At 54.5% G+C, this 22,289-nt stretch overlaps 1 long non-coding RNA gene across 1 annotated transcript; it reads right to left on the bottom strand.

The window, feature by feature from the left end:
* Positions 1–3,118: 3,118 nt before the first annotated feature.
* LOC132213768 (uncharacterized) lies at positions 3,119–16,760 on the bottom strand. The gene is made up of 3 exons (XR_009448059.1): positions 16,405–16,760; positions 5,371–5,447; positions 3,119–4,536 (listed from the first exon to the last, which is right to left on the bottom strand). It is a non-coding gene; the product is annotated as an uncharacterized LOC132213768 (long non-coding RNA).
* Positions 16,761–22,289: the final 5,529 nt, after the last annotated feature.

The raw sequence follows: 22,289 nt of genomic DNA, 5'->3' as shown, positions 1-22,289 counted from the left end.
ATCTGCACCCCTCTGGTCACAGCTGGCTTGGGGAGCATGAAATTGCAGTGAGCTCCTCAGGATGGGGCCAGCCCTGGACAGGCCTGCGTCCAGGGACACAGGAGGGGGTCCAGGGCTGACCAGCAGCTTGCACGGTCTTCAGCCCCTTCATCCTTTCTTCTGGATTCCTCCTCCTCCTTCTCTTTTCTTCCTTTGTTTTTATTATTTATTTATTGTTATGATTTAATCCTCACCCAAGGATATGTTTTATTGAGGAGAGAGAGAGAGAGAGAGAGAGAGAGAAACATCAACACCCCCAGCCTCCAGCTCCCCCTGCACATGCCCCCTGGGATTCAAACTCACAACCTAGGTATGTGCCCTGACTGGGAATCGAACCCACCAACTTTGGTGTACTGGATAATGCTCCAACCAACGGAGCCAAACCAGCCAGGTTCCTTTGCTTTTTTCAAGTCTATTGATAAATTCTCTAGAGGGTTCAAAATTCTCAGCCCTGCCTCACCAACTGCAGCTCTGTTGGGGTGGCCAGAACAGCGCCAGGTGTTAGACCAGTGGGGTGAAACTGGACCAGTGTTCAGCAACCTCGGTACTTCAGTTTAGCTAGAAAGAATTCAGAGCCAAGACTCAAACTATAAGAGAACATTTATTTGGAAAATCACAGAGGTAAAAGTAATTTATTAAAAAAAATCTCTTAGGAAACAAGTTATAGAGGAAAAGGAAGGCAGTGTGGGCAAGCGAACCTGAACCATCCTCACCTGGCTCTACATACTCCTGAGGACATAAGACCTCCAGTGCCCTGCAGCCCTTCCTACTCTTCTAGCTCATCTCTGGCCCCGGTCAAGGTGCTCTCCCAAAAAGCACCACACTCCCAGCCCCGCCGTGCTGCCTGGCCTCGCCCCCAGCTGGTCCCCAGAACTCCCCCGCCCCCTGCTGACAACTGTGCATCCGCATGCAATTTTCTCAGAATCTCTGGGGTCCCCCTGGCAATGACCTTTGGCACTCTTGGACTGAAGAGGCCCTGTTCAGACTGAGGCCCAGGGAAGGGGCTTGGGTGGGACAGTGGCAGATGGAGCACTGGGGCTGCCTCCCAGACCTCCCTCTCTGGGGTGCAGCACCAGCCAGAGCTGCCACCTCTTCTCCATTCTTCACAGTAATTGCCTTAAATGCTGTATCTGTTGTCATGACAACATATTACCAACCCTTAGGTAAAGCCCTGTTTGCAGGGTGGCTGTCAGGCTGTCTCCAGCTCCATCACTGGTCCCCACCTTGCGGTTCCCAGCTGGTGCCTCTTCCTCCCTCCCTCCCAGAGGTCACTTCTATTTTCTAAATTTCCAGAATATTTCTGTGACTTTTGTGTTCTCTGTTTCACTTTGTGTCTGTGGGTCTCCCTTCCACTCCTCCTCCGCCCTTCCCTCACCTTCTTCCATCTCTCCCTCCTTCTCCCCTTTTCTTTCCTCTTCCCTAGAGCCTAAGCTTTTTCCCTGTCTCCCTCTCACTGCCTGTCTCTATATCTCCCTCCCTTCTTCTCCCCCTACCCTTGAGTGCAGTGGGATAGCATGAAGGTGGATGGGGACAGGCAGGGCTGCTGGCTACCACAGGTCTGCTGTGTGGGGAGCCTCAAGAAGCCTTGGGGCTCTGAGGGGAGCCCAGGGCAGGCACACCCTGTGAGCCTCAGGCCTCTGTGGTGTGTGGCCATGACGGCCTTCAACTGCTCCTAAAGAAGCATGGGCCGAAGGAAATGCCTTTCTGCCTCCACCCCGTCCTCTGCCTTCTGCTGTCCTTCTCTGGCCTCCAGCTCGAAGGCTGTCCTGACTGGGGCCTTGCACACTTATTGAGTGATCCCTGCACACTCAGCGCCAGCCTCGGGGCACCTACACAAGAAGACTTGCGACAATTCCAGAGGGTGAGTGGAATCACTCCATGTTACAGGCCGGGAAATGAAAGACAAGAGGGGTCAAGCAACTTGCTCAAGGCCACGGAGCTGGTCGGTAGAGGAGGCAGGATTTGAAATTCCATTCCACAGCCAGTGCTCTCAACCGTGGTTCTCTAAGAATGACATTATCTCCTGAGCGTTCACTGTGCATTGAGCCCTCACAGAAACCCTGCAAGTTGGGGCCATGAGCATCTGTTTTACCAGCGAGGGAATCAGGGCACAGCGAGGTTAGGTACCTTTCTCAAGGTCACACTGTTCTCAGGGGTGTTCTTGGGAGTCAAACCAGGTCTTCGGTCTCCAGAGCCTGGTCTCTTAGCCCTCAGTGCAGCTGTTTCCTTCCTCTCCTCTGGGGAGGGGCCACAGCAGAGAGGGACAGGGACATGGGCTTCACACGCGTCCAAGTCCCCCCTTCTCCCTGATTCCCTGCAAAGCCCCCTCCGGGCCCAGAAGTGCTTTTGGGAACCAGAGGAGGAAGCCACATGGCAATAGGTGGGCACTGCATCCTCCTCTTTGCTGGGAGCTCCAGGTCACCAGGAGAGGCCCACACATCTTACAGTGCTTGCGAGCCTCTGAGCACCCCACAAGCAACCCGGGCTCTCATCACGGGACCTAACCCCTCGGCATCTGGGGGACAGGAGGCTGACGTGTGGCCGGGGAGCCTGAGCTGAGTCACAGGCCTGTGGGGCCCTGGCCTCTGGGCATGCTTTCCTGGTCGGGGGCAGCCAGGAACATCCATAGCCCTTCTTGCCCCATTGCTCTGTCCCTGGAGAGCAGCTGGGCCTTGGAACACACTGTCCCGGAGTGTGGCTGACGGGATGATGGAGAGGCGGGTTATTTTTAACAGCCGAGACTCATCGACAGAGCCTCTTCCAGGCCAGGGGAAGTGACATCGAGGGTGGGTGGGGACCAAAACCCCAGGTCCTCCCAGCATCCCTGCCGCCCCTATGCCTAGGCCTGAAAGCCCCACAGGCTTTGTGGAGGCCCTGGGTTGACGGGGTGGCTGCCTCTTGGCTGTCAACCTTGAGAAGGGCCTGACAGTATCACACCTCATGTGTGCTCCCCCTCCCAACCCCCTGCCCCGGAAGTTGCAGGTCTGGGCGCTGTTGCGGCTCATGTGCTGCATGAGGACCGCAGGGAGCTCAGGCCTGGCTTTGCCTGCTTGGTCCAGCTGGTGCCAGCCCTGGACCCTTCTCTTTCTGTGCCTCTGAGGAAAGCAGCTCATTCTCCAAGCTCCCCAGGCCCTTCTCAGCTTGAACGGGAACCACTGTGTGGCTGAGTATGGGCCCCGGGGGAACCCAGCCTCTCAGCTCCCACAGGTCCTAACACCCAGGCCTTTGGGTCCTCCAGTAAATGTGCGAGGACCTGGCCTGTCTCCCTTCCTCCCTCTGAGGATGGTGGAAACGCCTTACCCACCCCATCTGGACGCTGAATTTTTCAGTTCTGGCAATGACCCTCTCCTGCCCTCCTGTGTCCCTACGTGGGCCGGCCCTTTTCACTTGTCATGTAGCATCATATGGGAGCAACCTGCTGCTGGGAGTGAGCACTAGTCTCTTCCTGAGCTCCTTCTCTCCCTGCCACCGGAGCCCCTGCAGGTAAGCCTCTCTCGCCAGTCTTTTCCGCTTCCCTTTGGGGATCCTCTGGCTGCTTCTCCTGCTAGATGGCAGACATCTGGTTTCCCAGTGTTCCCAGGCCGTCAGGGAGGGGTGTGTGTGTGTGTGTGTGTGTGTGTGTGTGTGTGTATGTGTGGTTTATAACTTCCTCGGTGTCACGGGGACCAGCCCACAGTGTGCAGCTCCCTTATCCAGATGTTAGTCCTGTTTTCTCCCTCCTCCTGTCACTAGGATGGAGCCCTGAGGCCACCCACCCCAGACCTGGGGGGTAGGTCTATTCACACCAAGGAGCCCGAACTCTGCAGAGTGGGTGGGAAGGAGAGGGCCGAGGAGGGAGCAGGAGGCGAAGGGTTAACCATTCTGGCTCTCCTCCTGCTGCCCTGTGACCTCAGGCAACCTCCCCACCTCTGGGCAGGAACCCATTCTCTGTGGATTGGGAAAGCACAGTGATCACAAGGTCAACCACAAAAAACGAGGTGAGATCATGCAAGTCAAACATGAAAACAAGATGCCTGTGGCCAGCACTGGGGAGCAGGTAGTAGGGCAGCCGCTACGGTTGGTTAGCATGAGGCCCATGATAAGGAGTGAGGACAAGGTGGGAGAAGAACAGCAGCCATGGTCAGGGTCAGGGACAATCCACAGGGCCCTCCTCCTCCCCATGGAGGGGCTGTGAGGAAGAGAGGCCTAGAGGGCAGCAGGGAGGCGGGAAGGGGTGTGAGGGGTTCACAGGAGCTGGTGTGCTGGGCCCCAGGCGGCCTGTACACTTCAGGGAACACCCGTCTTTCTTCCCAGTCAATGTTCCAGGGCAGATTGCCTACCTACTACACCAGTGCTCCCCGCTTGGGCACTCCCAACCTCCCAGTGGCCCCACCACAGCCAGCCCATCTCCTGCTGCAAGGCTCCAGCCTGAAGAGGCTGCTGGACGATGGTTTCCCCGCAGGGCAGAGTCAGTCCGGGTTAATGGCTCCTCGCTGGCCTGAGTAATGTCCCCAGCTCCTGCAATGAACAAAACATGGTTATCGGCCCCCCTGCCTCTGCCAGCTCCCAGACTCTCGCAATAGAATTACGGCCTCACGTCTGCCCTCCCGGAGCCAGGGCAGCCGCTCCTCAGCGGCCCTTTGGGTGGGACCGGTGTCCGGCCTGGGGTCCTGCGGGCACCACGGAGGGCTGGAACAAAGGAGGCCGAGCGCCAGAGCAGGGGGCTAGACACCTCCCTCTGGGTCACAGGGACCTGCTCGCATGACCTCCTGGCCTGGTTTCCTGGCCCCTGCCTTCCCCACCTCCCTTTCCTCTGCAGCTTTATCTCTTTGGAACCCAGACCTGCCCACAGCACTTCCCTGCTTCAAACCCATCAGTGGCTTCCACTGCCACTGGACAAAGTCCAGACGCCTTGACTGGCGCTGGGGAGCGTCACTTCTGGCCTGCAGCCTCCAGGGGCTAGCTCTTCTCCATGCTGCATTTGAGCCAGCAGTTGCTGGCCGTGCCCTCAAGATGCCCAGCTCCTCCGGGGTGTGGGGGAGGAAGTGCCCACGTGGATGCTCAAAGAGGAGCTGCCCAGGCTCCTGCCAGCCTGGGGATCCCCTTATTCCTGAGCACCGTTAGAGCGCGCTGCCAGCCCCAGGACCCAGGCATGAGTTGGGCCAGTGAGAACGGGACAGAAGAGACCCAGGCCACTTCTATTTGGTCCATGAAAGTTCCCCTGTGCACTCCGCCACTCCATGTCCCTGGGCAGCTTCCTCAACAGCCTCGGGCTAGAGGTGGTGGCACCAGAGGCACCAGATTGGAGCCTAGTCCCTGAGCCACCGCGTGGAGGAGAGCTGCCTGACTCACGTGTCCGGCAGGTTTTGGGTGCTGCTGGCATCTGGATCCAGAATCTGCTGCTTCGTCCTCTCCTTCAGCTTCGTGGCCTGGGAAAGAGGACCACGCTGTGAACGGCTCCAAGGAGATTTAAAACATCTTTATTGAGATATAACTTGCATACCACATTCACCCATTTTAAGTACACATGTCAATGGGAAGATCCCAAAAGTGTGAGGCTGAGTAAAAAGCCTTGCAGTGGATGGAAGCTATCCCACGAAACCAGCCCTGCAAACTGAAAACAGACGCACACGGATCACACTGGATAGTTCTAAGGATTCATGGTGTTTAAGGATAGGAGGGGGGACAGGAGGTGGAAGGGAGAACAGGAGGAGGAAGGGGGGTGAGGGAGATGGACATAAATCCTACAGGTGGCACCTCACAGGGCCTACAGGTGAGGGTGGGCCGTGAACATGAATAGAAGCTTGTGCCTAACACAGGTCCTGGAAAAGGAAGAGGGGGAAATGGGAAGGCACTGCCGCTGCAGGGGCTGTGGCCCTGCAGGGAGCAGGGATGGGGGAGCCCATGCAGGGCAGCAGCCCGAGGTCCGGCCTCTGACTGTACAGGCCCCGGCAGGCCAGGCTCCGGAGGGCTCGGAAGACATGGCCTTCTGCATGCCTCTCTGCTGAGGTCTGCAGGAGGCGGAGCCAGCCAGGATTCTTGGCCCCCCTCTGGCTGAGTGTAGAAGGCTGCTGTCCCCAGTGAGGGGCAGGGGCTTTGGCCCCTGGAATCCAGCCAAGGGATGTGGATGCTGAGAAATGCACAGATATGAGCAGCTCTTGGCAGCCCTGGCCTGTGCCTGGCCAGCCTGGAGCCCGGCCTGGACTCTTCCTCCCCTTTCCCTGGAAGCCAGTGGCTCAGCGGGAGGGACCCCTAGGGCAGAAGGGAGGGGAGGCCACTGTGAATGCCTAGAAGCTTGACCTCATCTGCTGCCTCATTAAAGTGACACGTCCCAGCGCAGGCGGAGTTCATTGGGAATTGACTCCAGGATGTGGCGGTCACGCCAGGGCGAGGGGAAGGAGCAGGTGGGCTTCCTACCCCTACAGGAGCCATCCCACGACTGGGTGGGAGGGACGGCCTTGTGGGGAACTGGGCTCTGAGAGAGGTGATGCGGACCCTGTCTCTGCCTGTTCCTTGCCAGTGGTGTGGCTTTGGGCAAGCTTCCTTCTCTAAGGAAGTTGTGAGGTCGGATTCACCCCTGGAGATACAGGCACTTCCTTTGTAAACTGTGAAGTGCTGCCCAGTGGGAGGTAGAGTGGAGAGCTGGCCTTCCAGTGACCCCAAGACCTCCTGGGCAGAGTGGTCCCTGGGACAGGCAGGTGTTGGGCTGCAGGCTGAGCCCTTCTCTTTTGCCTCCCCTTCCAGACTAGCCCTGGGGCTGGATCACCCCTTCTCCCCGCCCCTCTCCCAACACCCCCCCCCCACACCTGACCACACACACACACACACACACACCACACACACACACACACACACACCACACACACACACACACACACACACACACACACGCACACACACACATGTTTGGAGTCTGCAGAGCCTCTGTCATGTCACTTTGCATTTTGCAAACCAGAAAGGACTGTCCACGAGCAGGGTTATTACAATGGCAAGATGGGTCTGAGATCTTTGGGAAGCACATGGTGAATGAGAGAGCAGCAGTTTCTCTACCCGCAGGAGGGGTGTGGCCTCATTAGAAGCACCTGCCCAGCGGTGAGGCCCTGGGAGGGTCACAGGAGCTGCGCTGCGCAGCTGGCCGGCACTCTCGCAGCGTGGCACATGCGGCAGAGATCTGGGGACACAGGCCAGGCCTGGTACTTGAGTTACATGCAAGTGCACTAGTTCAGGGCCCTGTCCCCTGCAGCCAGGCCCTTTGCCCAAGGTCACAGGGATGGTCAGTAATTGTCTTGACCAGCATTCAAGGTCTCTGAGTCCTGGGCAGCTGCCCAAGCCTGAGGGGTTTCTGCCTGGAGGCCCCACCCAGACGGTATGCTTCTTTAGAACTTGGTTATGCAGCAGCTCAGTGGGCAGCTGTGAGGGGCAGGTGATGGTGAGGGGGTGCACAGCATCCTGCCTACGGGCCCCTCCCAAGGGTACTCTGGGGAGCCTCACTCCGGTCTGACCTCACCTCCCAGGCAGAGGTTCCACCCACAGCACTGTCCCCTGGCCATCCAAGGTTTGCTTCTTTCCTTCCAGGGACAGGGAACTCACTGTTTTGTGGGCATCTGGGCCCAGTATTTCCGGGTGGGTGGGTGGGCAGGATAGAGTGCAATAATACCCCTGCACCGGCCACCATGTGGGCCCATGAAGGTGCCCAGTTAGTGTGTGCCTGCCTTGCTCCCCATTGCTGGGCAGTTCTTTTTGTTAGAAAGTGCTTCTTGTAGCCTGTTCCTTATCAGTGAATCCAGTCACTCCCGGCCCCTGGAGATGTCCTCAGGCTGCCCTGGGGAGCAGGCCTCATCTTTTAAAGTGTCTGGAGGAAACCATCATGTCATCTGTCGCACCACCCTCACAGAGTCCTCAGGACAGAGCACATTGCTGTTGTCACAGTGAGCAGTACCCCTCCCTGAGGGACGATGGCATTCACGGCCAGCTGAACCAAGGCACAGCCACGTGTGGGTTTTTGCCAATGACAGTGTCATATGTCCCTGTCGGGCAGAAGCTGTAAGAGCAGCTGTGGTTTGCCATGTCTTTACCACTGCCACCAGGTAGAGAGAATGGTCCAGGTAAAAGTTCCTTTGCCAGCTTGGGTCCCAGACGACATGTTGCAGAGCCACAGCCAACCACAGTGGACATGGAGCATGAGAGAGAAGCCATCTGGGGAGCTCTTGTCACTGCTGTGAAAAGCAGCCCATCCTGGCTGATACACGTGTGTATTTGCTAATGTCTCTTCGAAAGCGGGGTCTCCAGTCCTGAAAGGATGTGAGCAACGTGGGAGAGGCGGGGCCCCTCCATGAGCAGGAGCTGTGGGTACATGTTACTTCAGCCTCGCCAACAGCAGCAGCAGCACAGGTGCTCATAATAAACTTGGACACAGCGCCTTCCTTGTGCACAGCTGGTGAACTAGGACGCTCTCACTCCCTGCTTCACCAAAGGAGGCCTGCACCTACCTGCACAGACACCCCTTGCCCTTCAGCTGCAATCACAGATTCTACAAGTTACGTTTGACTATGTTGCTTTGTTGCTTATCCACCTGTCTCTGCAGCATTCCACCCACCTATCGATCCATCTTATCTTCTGATGACTTTCCAAGTAAGTTGCAAAGCATGCACACAAAGCACTTCCCTGTCCCAAACATTTCAATATGAAATTGACCGGAGATCAATATTTGTTCATGGTTTTTAGGTTTATACAATGAAACGCACAAGTCATGTTTCGACAAATACACACTCCTGGGTAATCCAAATTGCTATCAAGATAGAGATTGTTACCATCACTCCAGAAAGCTCCTGCAAGCCCTTTCCCAGCCAATGTCCATCTCCCCTTCCAGAGGCAAGCACGGTTTTGATGGGTTTTGCCAATCCTGGACATTCATTTACATGGAATTTTACAGTAAGTGACAGGTTTTGCCTATCCTGGAAATTCATTTACATGGAATTTTACAGTGTCAGACTTCTTTTAATCAGCATGATATTTTTGAGACTCACCCAGATTGTTGCCTGTACCTGTGGCTTGTTCCTTTTTGTCACTGACTGGTGTTCTGTTGTATCCTTATACCACAATATTGATGAACAGCTGGGCCTTTTCCGGTTGGCTATTACAAATAAACCTGCCTAGAACACTGGTGTATGAGTCTTTGTGTAGACACATGTCTTCATTTTCTTGGGTAAATATTTAATATCAGAATTGCTGGCTCATAGATGGAGGTATCTTTAATTTTATAAGAAACTGACAGATCTTTTCCCAAAGTGGCTGCGCTCTCTCACTGCCGCCAGCAATGTCTGGAATGTGCCCACTGCTCTGAATTCTTAGGTTACTTTTTAATCTGGGTCTCATCCTTCAGTGAGCTCACTATCCTTTCCAGCCACGGCAGTCCTGGAGGTTTGTTAAAATGCACTGCGACCCATCTCACTCACTGCCGAGACTTTGAGCAGGATGGAACCGATGGCAGAGTATCAAAGGTCCACTAACCAATAGTTAGTTGTTCAGTCATCTATGGAAACGCAGCACAGAACTATAACCTGTGTACATCACCTCCGGGGTATCATGAGATAGTTTGTCAAATCAAGAAATTCTGGTTTATTTGTGTAAGTGGAAGAACATAATGATTGGAATAAGAAAAAAGAGAATTATTCTTAAAGACTGAATGAATTTGGACAACTGTATTTCTTTGGAAATATGATACATTTTGGTTCATTTTTCATAACTGATGTCAGCAAAATATTAAAGATTTCACTTACAGGTAGATGTGCTATCAGATTATGCAATGGAGACTTTTCTTACAATAAGATTCCATAAAATTTTGATGAAGAAAAAGAAAAAGAAAGGCTGTCCTTCTAACATCCCTCTTCCTAATGCACTCAAATATCAAAGAGGGGAAGGGGTTCCGTTAACGTGACCAGATTAGGAGCCCTGCACGTCGGTGGCTACTGCCTCCCTCTAGAAGAGTCTACAGATGCTGCCTCCCAGTTCTTGTAAATTAAACTGTTAAATAATTTAAGAACCTTTCTAGAGATAATATTCAAGCATAGCTGTGTGCAGGATTCTGAATCCCTTCTTTGAAGCGGGTACAAAGGTGTCTGTCACTCACTGGCCTGAGGGAGGGGAGAGAAAGGAGGGAGGCAGACAATGGACATCGCTGAACACCTGTTTGTGCACTGGGTATGCAGTATACGCACACTATTTCGTTTCAGGTGTCATTATCATCCTGCTTTTCACATGAGGTCAAATCTGGCCTGCTGCTGTTATTGTAAATAAAGTTTTATTGGAACACAACCATTCCTACTTATTTAAGTGTTGTCTCTGGCTACTTTAGTGCCACAGTGGCAGAGCTGAGTAGTTGTGGAAGGCAGCATTTGGTCTGCCAAGCCTAAAATATTTACACTCTGGCTCTTTAGAGAAAAAGCTTGACAAACTATTGAAGGGAGCAGTAAAAGTGTGTGGAACAATATTGAATAGTATTACAGATGTAAAATTGGAGTCCCAGAAGGAGAAAAGAAAAAGAATGGGGTAGAATAAATATTTGAAGAGGGAATGACTGAACACTTTCCAAATTTGATGAAAGACATCAACACACAGGTTTTAAAATCCCAGGAAACTCAAGCAGGATAAACACAAGAAAGGCATCTGTACTTAGGTACATTTTAATCAAGCTAGAAAGGAAGGTAAAGAGAAAATCTTAAAGTCATCCAGAAAATAGTCTACAGTCAGAGAAAAAACAATGGGAGTTTAGCTAATTTATTATTAGAAGCGAGGGAAGACAGGAGGCAATTGAAGAACAACTTTAAAGGGCTTAGACAAAAGAGTCTGTGAACTTAAAAGTCTATATCTAATAATAATCTCCTTCAAAAATAGAAGCCAAAGTAACACATTTTCAGACAAATAAAAGCTTGGAGATGTCATTGCTAGGAGACCTACATTGGAAGAAATACTAAAGGAAGTTCTGCAGGCCAAGGACTAGACTCCCAGGAAGAAGTGAAGAGTGCTGGAACTTGTAAATGTGGACAAATAGAAAAGATTGTTGTTTTTTCCACTTAAATGTTTTTTACTGTTTAAAAGCAAAAGTAAAAATATAGAGGCAACATATATGGCAACCTAGCAGGAAGGGTGGAGAGCAGTAAATAAATGGTGCTATCACAAGGCTTATCTGTTATCTCCATGTGAGTGGTGACCACAGGCTGTATACATTTGTAGAGTTCACTGAGCTGTACCCATAAGATTTGTGCACTTCATTGCATGTTAATTATGCGGCTCTTCAACAAAGCACTGTTAAGATGAGAAGAGAGAAATAATGGCCACGAGAGAGCTGTGTAAGCCAGCAGGACTCACCAGTGGAGCAGATGTTTGTGTTTGTCACAGGAAGTCAGGTCCTGCTCCCTGGGAGAGGCTGTTACAAGCTGAAGATGGAGTGGGCTGAGGTTCAGGCCCCTTCCCACTCTGAGGATGAGGCAAGAATTTCTTCTGTGACTGACTCCTTCTGGAGCATGTCCTCCTGCCTTCATGGAGACCTGCAGCAGGACTTGGCCCATGTGATGAAGGGCCCTGAGGCCTGGCCTTCCTGTCCTGGGCCTTGGGGTGGGGGTGAGGAGCTGGAAAACTGACCACCCCTTCCTGGGACCTCTCCTTGTAATGGGGAAAACTAGAATATCCGTCTGGAAGGGACCTTGATTCAGTCAGTGCACTGCTGCCATTTCACAGAGATGGGACTTGGGGCTCAGAGGGAATAAATTTGCAAAACTGGACTTGAAACCAGGCCTCCTCTTTGTAACATAGCAGCTCCCTTGGCCCCTGAACATAGCGAGAGGAACCACAATGATATCTTTCTCCGCTCCTTTCTTAAAAATCTTCATCCCACCACTGCCTTTGTTTTTTGAGTTTTGTGGAAAACAGCTGGCCAAATTAATTCATACTAAGGTGTGAGTGATTTATAGCCATTGAAAGCCTGTCTCAAAGGAAGTGCATATTAGCATCTCCAAGAAACTGTCCTATTGGTGCGATCCCCTCCAGCGTGGCAGGCTAAGGAGGAATATTGTGAGGCTGAGGCAGGCAAAGAAGGTGAGAAAAGTGTTTCCAGTCTGGAGGCACCTGGTGTGGGGGTCTGTCCCTGCCCTTGGTCACCGGCTCATCATGGGTACATTATATTACCTCCCGGGGCCTGTTTTTTTTCTGTGTAAAATGAAGGTTTAACTAGAATAGCTCAGAGGCCCTTTCCACTCACTAGTGCCTTCACTTTACAAGAGTGGCCTTGTTGTTATCTTTAGCTTTCAGGACTTAGGAGGAGACTAGAGCCTCAGTGGGTGTGGGGGGTCTCCACTTTACAGGTGAGGAAATGAGGCAGAGAAGGAAGGCCCCTGTGTGGGATGGATGCTGTGTGCCCCCTCCCCCAGGCTGCCTCGTGAAAGGGCTGGAGGGGCCTTCTCTGCACACCAGAGCTCTGGCTGCTCCTCTGGACAGGGGAGGGGCGAGCCAGCCCCACTGGAGGCCCCAGAGGGCAGTAGGGACCCTGACGGAGGGGCTCTTCCCTCTCAGCTCCTCCCAGACCTGGCAGCAGAGCCTCCTCGAGGGTCTGGGTCTGCACCAACTCCCCAGTGCCTCTCACCCTCTGCACCTGTGACCTCCACCCAGCGCCCCCACCCCTGGCAGCCTTTTCTTCTCTGCCTGGCACACTCTCGCTGAAGTGGTTTCCCACTATTTTTTGCTTTTCACCTTTTTGGTAAATGCACCAAGTTTCTTTGGGCTAGTAAGACAGGTACTGATTTAGGTCTTTTGTAAAGTGAGTGGCCTAATGCATTCATAAAAAGAGGAGGTTACCTGTAGATGAAGGAATTTACTCAACAACGACAACTCTTATTCCTGCTGTTAATACTCATAGTACCGCCTGAGAGGTGCTGGGGCTGCCCCGCCACTCCACCAGGCGCCAGGCGGCGCTTGCTCACTGACAAGGTCACCAGGAACCTGGGTCTCTAGAGTCTCAATCCAGAGCCTCTGTCCATCCCCAGGGACCGCCAAGTGGGTGTGCTCCTCTCTTGCTTTGGGGATTTACAACTGTTTTATTTCCAAAATAAAGAGAACAAAGCTCCTCTACTGGCAATACTTATCTACACTAATAAAAGCCTAGGTGGTCCTCGTGCCCTCTCACGACGCCCTCACATCATCACAAGATGGCCACCACAAGGTGGACACCCTCCCGTTGTCACAAGATGGCCGGCAGGGGAGGGCAGTTGAGGGCAGTCAGGCTGGCAGGCAGAAGCGGTTAGGGACAATCAGGCAGGCAGGCGAGCGGTTAGGAGCCAGCAGTCCCGGATTGTGAGAGGGATGTCTGACTGCTGGTTTAGGGATCGGGCAGTAGGACATCCCTCAAAGGGTCCTAGATTGGAGAGGATGCAGGCTGGGCTGAGGGACAACCGCCACTCCCCCCCACCCCCCGCACAAATTTCATGCACCAGGCCTCTAGTGGGGTAATAAAAGGAGGTTTAATGGGTGCTCAGGGAAGGAGACACAGCAGCTCTGACAACCACCAGTGCCAACTGTCAAAGCATACCAGTGCCACTCCCTAAGGGACCAGGAGGCAGGTAGATGAGGAGATGGCTAGAAGGCTTGCCTCTTCCTTCCCCTGGGCGGCAGTGTAACAGAGAGAGGCCCAAGGGGGAGGGAGGAGCAGAGGGACAGAGAGAGGAAGGAGGTAGGAGAGACTGCACACACCTCAGCAGGAGGCCTTCTCTGGGGCTCCCTGGATCTTCAGTCATGTGACTGAATGTCAATAGGTGTCCCCTGAGCTCAAGGAAGCAGGGTTAGGCCAGGAGGAAGCAGCCCCAAGCTGCCCCCAGGGAAGGGCTTTGGACCACTCCCACACAGGCCGAGGAGAGGGGGACAGGCAGGGACTGGGGAGGCCCCTGGGTCTGAGGCCAGCCTCTGCAGCTGCTATTTTTTGGGTTGAGCAGTGACCAACCTGCATAATTGGATCCTTGCCAGGTGCCCAAACAGGGCACAACCAAGGGACCTTGGGAACCTGAATCCTGATTTCATCCCTCTGCTCTCTGCCTCCCCAGGGACCCCTCAGGCTGGGCTGTCTGGGTTCGCCCCCCTTCTGCTGCCTTGGTTCTCCCTGGTGCCCCCAGCCCCGCCTGGGCACTCCCTGTGGAGGAAGAGGGCAACTTTCAGGAAACTGGCCAGTGCCAGGGCTGGGCACTGCCCATTAAGATGAGTCTTTCTTGTTATGGTCTCTTGTTTTGATGGAATGTCTCTTCCAAAAGTTTCCTGAGGAAAGATGCAGACGTGGCCACCTTCACGTGCTGCTGCGTTTCATGGATCACTGAGGCTGTGCGCCTCCAGGTTCTCCAGCAGCTGCTAGTCCAGAGCCATCTGACCTCCGGCTGCTTGACCTTGATGATTGGCTCCAGCTGCTGGGGCAGCTCCTCCTGACCTTGTGGACATGTCCCTCTCCCGACCTCCACTGTCACATCCTGTCACTAAGAGACCCCCAGCAATGACTACAAACAAACAAACAAGGCAAATAGAGAAAGGAAACATTAACAAATGGCAGCTCTAATGACCAGCGGAGCACATGGAGGTCACATTCCAGGAATGTGTTTTACTAGAGGCACCTCATGGAAAAACTGAAAATACTAAGAAAGCAGCACACTCCTGACTCTGCCAAAGAACTCTAGCAGCAGCTTCCTCCTGTTAAAGAAGGTCTACATCCGGAAGTATGAAATTTCTCATTTTAAAAATTATTATATAATATTTTTGTTAATCCTCACAGGAGGATTCTTTCCCCATTGATTTTTAGAGAGAGTGAAAGGGAGGGGGAGAGACTGAGAGAGAAACATGGATGTGAGAGAGACACATTGATTGGTTACCTCCCACACAGCCTGCAACCTAGGTACGTGCCCTTGACCCGAATCAAACCCAAGACCTTTCAGTCCACAGACCGACGCTCTAACCACTGAGCAACAGCTAGAGCTATTAATATTTTTTGGTGGAGCGGGTGTTATGTTTTTGAACCTGTAACAGCACTGGAGGGAGAAATAGGGGATCCCCAAAGATGGCTCAAAAGGTTCTTGGATCTTGGGCCCCTGTGTTGGGCCTTGCTGGCCACACAGACTCGTGTAGATCACATCGCTTGGGGGCCTGCGGTATTAGAATGAATGGAGAAGTAAAGTGAGGGGACGGGCACAGGGAGAAGTGGTGCCCTGCCTGGGTTCTGCCCGGGAGTTTTCTGGACCACATTGGGTGGGGAGAGGTGAGGGGTTACCATCTGCTAGGAAAGGCAGTGAAGTGGATGCCAGCCCCTGCCCATCTTCAGAGGCTGGGAGGGACTGGGTGGGTGCATTCTGCACTCAGCCCCCACCAGGGGCCAGCCTCAGGTCACCCACAGCGAGGAGGTGGCAGTTCGAACCCAGGGCTGTCCCAGGTTCCCAGGAATGCCACCTGGCTGCTTAGCTACCCAGGCTCCTGGGAGTGCCCATCGCAGACTGGAACCAGGAGGGCTGACTGCACCTGCCCACAGTGTGGAACTAGTACCAGGGAGCTGGCACACAACGTTCAGGGGGTAAGGACACCCAGTGCACCCCAGGGAGAGGTGAACAGAGTGCAGGGGTGCGGGTGGCTTGGGGTGTGCAAGGAGAAACCTCTGAGAGCATTGGGGACAACACCAAGAGGTAGGACACATGCACAATAGGACCCCATTCGTGTAGAAAAAGAGTGAGTATTTTATGAGGAAACAGCAAATATCTTATGTCTGTGCACTAATTTAAAAAGACCCACAGGAGTCCCCCCCCCCCTAATTGTTACCAATGATGATTTGGGGGAGAGAGACAGTTTATCCTAGATTTTTGGTTTTGCTTGAATTGCTATCATGAACATGCATACATGTATACAGGAAGAGGGAGGGAGGGAGGGAGGGAGGGAGGGAGAGAGAGAGAGAGAGAGAGAGAGAGAGAGAGAGAGAGAGAGAGATTGATTAAATGGGTGCCTCCAGTACATGTCCCAACCTGGGATCGCACCCACAACCTGGATATGTACCCTGACCAGAAATCAAACCCGAGACCTTCTGGAACACAAGATGATGCTCCAATCAACTGAGCCACACCGGCCAGGGCTGCATATATTACTTTTATTTAAAAACTGACAGGAGCTGACGTCATTGCCTCTGGGGACAGAAACTTGTTTGGGGGAAGAGGAGGTAGTTAAGAGACACTTCAGCACCGTCTGGAACAGTTAAGTGGTTTGTTTCTTTTTAAAGAGATGCTCTTGGGCAATTTTTAAAGCATTTTAAAAACCTAGTGAATAAATAAAAAATACAACTCCTGGCTGCAGCTTCTGAGCCCTCCCACTTTCCCCTCATACCTTCTCCACCTCCACCGTGCCTGGGAGGCTCAGCTCTGAGCAAGCAAACCTGCCTGCAGCCAGAGGAAGGCCTGCAGAGTCCAGGCCCAGAGAGGCTGAGCGCTGCAGCCAGGGCAGCTCAGCACTCAGGCCCCCAGCTCCACAGGAGGCTGCCACATTTACCCAGTCCTCCTGTCAGCTCAGAGGAGCAGGGCTGCAGCCCAGGAGCCCAGCTCAGCTCCCCAGAGAGGGCGGGTGCTCTTGACACTGATCCCTGCCCAGTCCCCAAGAGGCAAGGCACCATTCCAAGTGCAAAGTCCTCCAAGGCCCTCTGGTTGCACGCCCAAAGGGATCCTCGTGCACCCTGAGCCCACCAGCCAAGGGTCCACACTTTGCCCAGTGTGATGTTTGCATAAATAAATTCCGGCTGAGGCCGATGTTTGACCTACGTCACCAGCTCCTTCCCCTCACTCATGGCTTCTCCTGTACTGAGGCTACGGAACATGGACTGAAGGAGGGGTGTGTGCTTGGGGAGAGATCCCAGGCCGCTGCCCGGCACCGAGCTCCTGTCCTCCCGTGCTCCACAGTGGCTGGCAGGAAGCATTGTGCAGTACCTGACAGCTCCCTCCTCTCCCTCCCCTCCCTCAGCTCCTGCCTTCTTCATTGTCGTATCAATTTGGACAGCTGTCAAGCCAGCCCTGAAACACACCCAGTTTCCCTACTCGGTTCTGGAAAGAGCCCTGGACAGAAGCCAGGACACCCAGCCTGAAGTCCTCGGTCTGCTCCAACCAGTCTGGTGACCACAGGCATCCTTTGCTCTGGGAGTCAGAGATGCCACCTTCCTGCCCAGCTGGGCAAGAACAGGAGAGCTGAGGGGTGGAGGAGGCAGTGTTTATGCCCAACTGGCATTCAGCATTTACTCAGCACCTGCAGCACACCAGGTGCAGTACCAGGGCACACCCAGATAAAGGAGAAAGCGTCTTTACCAGCAAGGAGCTCACAGTGCAGGGCCGTGGCCAGCCAACAAGCAGACAGACACTTGTGTGGAAGTTCTACAGTGACAGCATTCGAAGTAACAAGGCAGGGCCTTAAGTTATGCCTGGGGCAGCTCAGAAGCTTTGGAGAAGAGGGGGCATTTGATCTGGGCTTGGAGGGATGGATAAGAGTTCACCTATTAGAAGAGATTGGAGAGGCCTTGTAGGCAACTGGCCTACAAGAGAAAAAACAAAACAGGCTTCACCTAGAGATGCATCGAAAGGTGAAGATGAGGCTGAAGAGACAGGTAGGTGGGCACTGGACAGTGTTGAGTCTGTATCAGTTAGAGTGCTTTTGGCTACAAGTAAATGAATTGCCCAGCTGAAGTGTATAAACACACAGTGTTTTATTTTGTCACATAAGGAAGGGAATCAGGGCATTGCCAGGCTGGCGAATTTAGCAGCTCAGTGTTATGGCTAGGAACCATTTTTTCCACTTTGGGCTTGCCTCCTCATGGTCACACGGTGGCTGCCGCAGCACTAGACAACATGCCCTCACACATCCAAAGACAGCAGAGGGGCCGCTGCCTCAGCAGCCTCGGCAGCCTCCTCCTTACCGCCAGGTCCTCTTATCTAGGCTTGGCTCACAGGACAGGGCTTTCCCTTTAAGGGAGGCTGGAAAAGCAAGCACGTGGCATCTTTCCGTTCTAATGGAAGGTGATGTGTGCCCTGGGAAGAAGGGTGGAAGTTGAGGTGCCGGGAGTGGCCATTGTTAGACAACCAGCTGTGTCTGCCAGGGTCCTGAGAGCCAAGCTTATGAGTAAAGACCATCACGAAGCAATGGGGCAGCTGTCAGAAGCCTGCGGCCAGGGTAGTGGTGGTACAGCCTGAGTGCTGGGACACAGACACAGACACACACACGCACACACAGCAGTTCTCACATCATCCTGTAGAGGGAGGAGGGAAGGGTAATTGGCAGGGGTCGCCCTGCTCTGGAGGAGCAGTCACCCAGCTTGCTCAGAGTTTCCCTGAAGGCGGGGGTCCCTGTGGGCATCTGCAGACGGCAATGTGAAGGAAGGGGCTCGGAGCCCAAGACAGGCTGGGAACACATGGTGGGCAGGGGCGCTGCGCCAAACCGCCTCACCAATGCCTGCAACCCACCCCTAAAGCTTTGTTCCTTCGGGTTCAGCACTGCCCCCTATTTTACAACACAAACACCAGCAGCAGGGCGAAGGTGCCCTCTGCTGATGCCCTCTGCTGATGTCCCTGGATGTCTCAGCACTCCCCCTGCCCCCAGACTCGTCCCCTTGCACTGAGGAAGAGGCAGCAAGCCACTCTCATGGCTGCAGCCCCAGAGGCCCAGGCTGAGGACGAGTCCGTCGGGGCAGCTGTGAGGCCACAGGGAGAGGTGCATGGTCCCCAGCCTTCCCTGAGCCCCCCGAGGAGGGCCCTAGACCCTAATTGCATGGGCACTGCCACTATCATCTGTCCCCTTCACAGACAAGGCCCGGGGGCCCAGAGCTGGGCGTGCCCTGAAGTGCCAGCAGAGGGGAGGGAGGCAGGATTTCTGCAGGGGCCTCCTCTCACCCTGAGCTCCTGGGTGATGATGGGGCTGCGGCAGGAGTGGGGCTCCCTGACCTCTGAGACACCTCCTCCCAGAGCAGAGCCACTGAGCAGGCTCCAGGCCCCCCACAGACAGATGTGAGAGAGAAACAAGCTCTCATCCTGTCAGGTGCGGTTGCAGCAGAAGTAAATCAACGGACTCACTCTTTGGTGTCCTGCTAAGTGGCTACGTGCTGTCACTACGTCACCTCCCATGAGACCTGCCAACCCCTGTGGGGTTCTCTAAGCCCTATCACTTGGCAGGCGAGAAGCCGAGGCCCATTGCTGTGTGGTGGCCCAGAGTCAGACCTCCCCAGGTGGCTCAGGCCAAGGGCCCTCTGTGGTCATTCCCCAATTCAGTGAGCAGCAGAGTTTGTAAATGGTCCTGAGCCATCCACAGATGTGTTGGGCCAGAATCCGTCCTGACAAACCTAAACGTGCGTTTTCAGCATTTCCTGGTGATTCTGAAGAGCAGATCAAGCCCAATGCTTTTGTTTAACTCAGAGATCAGAGAGGGAAAGAGAAGGCCGAGCCTGCCCATCCTCTTTGTGGCCAGGTTGTAATGCCAGCTGGGGACCTGACAGCCCCACGAGAAGCTGGGACGGCTTTGCCACCCAATGCACGTGTTCCCCCATTGCCGGGGGTATCCAAACCCAGCCCAGGCAGGCCCACCACAGAGCAGGTTCCTGCCGCATCCGCCTAGTGCGTGCTGGCTGTATCTCTTTTCTGTGGGCACCCAGCCAGGCCCCCAGGCTTCTGCCCTGACTCTGATCTCTGGCTCACTCCATGGGCACTGCTCCTGCTGCGCAGATCTTGAACACAGGGTTGGGCACAGGTCTGGGCAACCTGGACCTGCCCTGACCTCAACAGATAGCCTCAGACGGATAAGCTACACCCTTCCCTGGGCCCGAGCTCCACCTCTGCATGGCCAGGGAGTTGACCTGGATCCGGAGTCAGGTGAGGCTGGTGGGCCCTACTCCCATTCTCCAGGGAAAGAATCTATCCATTCACTCTTTTACTCATTTGACATTCAGCAAATATGTATTATACACTGACTTTGTGCCGACTCCTAGGCACTGGGGACACCACAGAGAACAAACCAGACAGCAATCCCTGCCCCTCAGGGAGGTGATGTTCCCGGACACCCACATGCACCGGTGGCATCACCAAGCATTCTGAAATTCTACTGGATGGGAGGCAGGCAGGAAGGATGGATGGGAGGATGGATGGGAGGATGGATGGATGGATGGATGGATGGATGGATGGATGGATGGATGGGAGGATGGATGGATGGATGGATGGATGGATGGATGGATGGATGAATGGATGGTTGTAGAATTGGAAGGAGAGATGGATGGATGGATGGATGGATGGATGGATGGATGGATGGATGGATGGATGGTTTGAGAGGGAAAGAAGCATGAACCCTTGCTCTACTCCCTGTGAATAGATTTCCATTTTAGTGGTGCTGCCTGGCTGGCTCCCCGATGAAGCGTGAAGGGGACAGTGGCCTGGATCAAGGCAGGGCATGGTGGTGATCAGTAGTAGGCTGGGGGAGATCTGGTAATGGGCTAGACTCCAGGAAGGTGGCTTGAGAGGAGGGTGTGGAGGACAGGGCTGGGGATAGGGGTAGGGAGGGCACAGGCTGAGGCTGAGGTTTGATGGCATCAGCCTGCTTCTCTCCTCCTTTGCCCAGATGGGAGCCTCTCCCTGGGGCATGAGATACCACAGTCTGAGCTGCGCTGTTCCCCTGTCCCGCCAGGGCCAAGTGCCATGAATCAGGCAACCGCAGAGATGGAGCCCAGCCAGGATACGGGTGACGAGGACCAGGGAGCAAGAAGGCCCAGGGTGAGGCATTTGCTGTTGTGAGGGATGGCCTCAAAGGGGGTGTCAGTGGGTTAGGCCTGCAGCAGCCCTTTAGTCCTCCCAGCAGGTCCAAGTGAGAGCCTGCTGGCACTGTTCTGTAGGATGGGCCGCCAGTGATGAGCCAAGGTCTCTGCACCAGAGCCAGCAGCAGCAGGGAGCATGAAAGTCAGATCCCCTGTGCACAGTGCTGGGTGCAAACTGCAGTGCTCACAGGACGAGCTCTCCCCACGCACCCTCTCCCCATTGTCTCTGACTCACCAGCACCCTTCCCTTCCACTTGGTTCCTGAGAAGCTTCCTGTCCCCCTTGTCCTGTGAGTCACCTCCCACCCTCAGCGCCCCTCCCACACGGTGTGATGGATCATCCTCCTGCCTCCCCAGCCCCTTTGCCTGTGAGCACCAAGCACTGAGCACCGTGCTTTCAAAAGCCTGGCACGAGGCAGGGACGGCCAGGCTGGCAGGGCCCTCACTCTGCTGCTCCTCCTCAGGCCCAGGTAAGACCTGTCAGGCTTAAGATCCACCCCCTCGTTACCCGTCCAGCACCCTCCCACCCTCCCACCCCCCCATGTGGAGAACTGCTCTAGGATCTGGTCCTAGAGACCGCCCTGAGCTGAGGAAACCCGGGAAGGCTGCTGGGGTTCATCTTCAGTTCTCTGCCTGAGGTCATCCCTTAGCTGCTCCCTCGGGCCAGCTGTCCCCTGCTGAGGACACGGACTCTGGGCAATGGCTGGGAAGTCTGTCTGCCCTCCGTCCTCTACGTGGCCACCTTTCTGGACCTCGGGTCCCCATGTACAATGTGTGTGGGGGGCGTCCTGGCTCCAACATCAGACACTGACACCCACCTCTGTTTACAGGGCGACTTTGGTCAAATAGCTTGACCTCCCTAAGCCTTCATTTCATTCGGTGCGAAGGGAACCAATAGCGAGTCCCTGGAGGTTAGGTTTTTGATGGAAGAATCTCAACAGCAATGACGCCATGGCCCTTCACCATTTGCAAAATGTCTCATCTGACCCTCCCAGTGATCCTGTGAGGTGGAGTCACTTTCACCCCCAGCTTACAGTCTGAGAAACAAGGGCCCAGCTATCGGGGACCAGGCGCAGGGCGGTCCCCTGTCACCAGACCTAAGCCCAGATCGGCAGCGAAAGGCACTGGTGGCCCGAAATGTCGTCCTGCCCGCCTTTCCCTCCCGTTGAGATCTCTGGGAAGGCAGGGCCTGCAGGCAGATGAGTGGCCCTCCCTGGCGTGGGTGTGAGGCTGAGCGCTGCTCTGACAGCTGTGCAGATAATCGGCTTCTCCGTCGCTGCTAATAGCATGTTTAGCTTGCGACTCCTCTGTTTGCCTGGTGCCTCCCACAGGCTCAGGGCTGCCTCTCAGCTCCTGCTTGGGCGGGGCAGCGGCAATAGAGAGAGCATCCCTGCTCTGGGCCCTGGCCAGAGCCAGTGGCTCCACCCGGACCCTGGCCCGGG

Source organism: Myotis daubentonii, chromosome 12, assembly GCF_963259705.1.
Source record: "Myotis daubentonii chromosome 12, mMyoDau2.1, whole genome shotgun sequence".
NCBI classification, from domain to species: domain Eukaryota; kingdom Metazoa; phylum Chordata; class Mammalia; order Chiroptera; family Vespertilionidae; genus Myotis; species Myotis daubentonii.
This window is presented reverse-complemented; position numbering and strand designations above follow the sequence as displayed.